This window comes from Osmia lignaria, unplaced genomic scaffold (genome assembly GCF_051020975.1).
Source record: "Osmia lignaria lignaria isolate PbOS001 unplaced genomic scaffold, iyOsmLign1 scaffold0016, whole genome shotgun sequence".
NCBI lineage: Eukaryota > Metazoa > Arthropoda > Insecta > Hymenoptera > Megachilidae > Osmia > Osmia lignaria.
The window spans coordinates 13,497,501-13,500,000 of record NW_027478168.1 but is presented as its reverse complement, the minus strand read 5'-3'; the positions used below and the strand labels follow the sequence as shown (position 1 = coordinate 13,500,000).

The following is a 2,500-nucleotide window of genomic DNA, read 5'->3' as shown; positions in this document are numbered from 1 at the left end:
TAATACCATATACATGACACAAAACACATAAATCTCGGGTTCGAGCCAATAAGAAACAAATACCAAAACGCTGCGATGCGGTAAAATTACACCGACACGGTTACGTGCGGAGGTCGCTTTGATTACTCATCGCGTTTCTCCCGTCCGTTCGGAACCGCCGGCAAAAAAACTGTGCGACCAACGGCGCCAAAGAGCACGACGCCGGACCATTTCTCTCTGGCTGATGTGAATGGAAGTAAAAGACGCTTGCGTGAGGTCTCTCGACCTTTATCTCTCTAACTTATACTTATGGGTCGTCGTCTACTTGATCGGGTACAAACAAGTCGTAAGAAACAAACAAACAAACCACAAAAATACAAGTCGTAAAAAAACAAACTTCTGTTGGTTAACCTACAATATGAAGGATCGAAATGAAAGAAGGATCATATTATTACAAACCGAAAGTGAAGGATCATTAAAATTGAAATACAATATATATAAATATATAAATGTACCCGTCGTTGCGACACCCTAGTTAAATGGAAAGATATAAAAAAGAGAGAAAAGGAATACAGATGACCCGCCGTCTGATCTTTGCTAAATGATCTGGCATCACCGGAGTTTTTTTGGTCCGTGTTGCGTTCGCTCTATTCGAAATGAAACTCGCGGAGGCGAAGAATTGTTAAAAGTTTACGAAGCGTCTAGGAGTGGTTAAAACTGAGAGAGTTGAAACTACGATGTATTAGAACGAGCAACCGTCGAAACTTTGTTTTCGCGACGTTCTTTTCGTCGCTCTCGTCCCCACGCTCCTACGCTTTGGTTGTTTCTTTGCCATCCGTGTTGCGATAAAAAGATTTCTCCATTGTCCAAAAAGGACGGATCGAGATTCCTCTTTCGAGAGGGAGAGAGAGGTACTTGCGGGTAACCTGGAATCTACGAAACACGCACCGTGGTAAGATTCGTGCGTCCGCCTGATCGATGTGTGTTGTTTACGGACCGGCTGAGAAGCGACGATAGCGAGTCTTTGAAAAACTATGTGTCCATTAGTTAGACCGATCGTCGCCGGCCGTGTGTCTGTTCGAATCTCGCAACCCACGATTCAGCGACAGGACGCGCGCTCGCATTCCTTGTGTGCGTTCGTACTTTTCAAGGTTTTTAAATGTACTTTACGCCCGACCGTCGAGAGGAGCGTGCCACTGGGCGTTTCTCCGACGGTTTCCGTCCTTGGACGCGATCGTGTCGTCAACGATCGAACAAACAAACAAATACGTTGGCGACGCCCGAATTCGCTCTCCCGCACGCGCCGGGTGGGAGAGTGATGTGGGTATCGAATGTGATGCGTGTTAATAATGAAAATAACACTCTAAAGATCTAAAGAGTTTGAAATACAAAATTTTACGATTACCCTGAACGGTGGATCACTTGGCTCGTGGGTCGATGAAGAACGCAGCTAATTGCGCGTCAACGTGTGAACTGCAGGACACATGAACATCGACATTTCGAACGCACATTGCGGTCCACGGATACAATTCCTGGACCACGCCTGGCTGAGGGTCGTTTTCTTAACAAAAGACTGCTTGCGTTTGCTTCTCGAAAAAAGAGTAATTCATTTCTTTCTAAACATCTCGCCGTCGTTCAACGAAAGTAGAACGTTTCGGAGCGGGATTATCGAACGAAATTGAAAGAATGAATGAACGATAAACAAAGAAAGAGTCGCAACGTACGAGCGATAGTTGGGCAGTTCGTCGGCGTTTGTCGTGGAAACGATGTGACGAAAATCGCAACCGATACACTAAATGCAGGCCGTTAAAGGAGAGAAACAAATTTCGAAATATCTCTTCGAACTAGCGCAAGTGCGTCACGGCGCGCGAGTCGTTCGTTAAAATTTATAAACGACCGCCCGTGAAAGCACCGAGTTCTAGGAAGATAATCTATAAAGATTCTCCATCCTGCTGGAAGTTATCGGATCGGCGCGATTGTTCACTTGTAGAAATCCACGCTCCCGACGTTGCCAGAAACGATATTTACGAAAGGTGTGTCAAAAATAAACGAAAGAAGCTCTCCTATAAATTTAGAAAAAGCAAACGAGTGAAATGTTTGAGATGATAATTTGCTGAAATGCAAGCTCGAATAGCCCCAGGGTTTCGAATGATTCCCCGCGCTTTATACATCTCTCTGTTTACAAACGGTGTATAAATGAAAGATCGCTTCAGATGGGTCGTCGCTGTTTGACGCGCGATGCTGTTCCTTTTTTTTTGTCTGTCTGTGCGTTTAGCTTCGCTAAACAAGTTAAATGGTTAAAAAGCGTCGAAAAAGCGAATACACACGCGACAAGACAAATCTAACGAGTAAAGGAACGCTCCGCTCCAAGATAAAAATGGTTGTTTACAATCAATACAGCGTTTCGGTACCCCTGATCGTAGTCTGAAACTGTGTAACAAAAGAGAGGAAAGCGAATGGTGAAGGAACTTCGAAGCCTCCGTGGCGTGGCTAGAACTTGTGATAAAAGTATGTTTGCAGC

The 2,500-nt window shown here is 44.8% G+C and overlaps 1 long non-coding RNA gene and 1 other non-coding gene across 2 annotated transcripts in view; one reads left to right on the top strand and one right to left on the bottom strand.

The window, feature by feature from the left end:
* The window catches only part of LOC143306627 (uncharacterized), a 61,937-nt gene that overhangs the window by 17,917 nt on the left and 41,520 nt on the right, over window positions 1-2,500 (bottom strand). The gene's annotated exons all lie outside the window — the stretch shown is intronic.
* On the top strand, window positions 1,382-1,536 carry LOC143306638 (5.8S ribosomal RNA). Its single transcript, XR_013063999.1, has one exon. It is a non-coding gene; the product is annotated as a 5.8S ribosomal RNA (ribosomal RNA).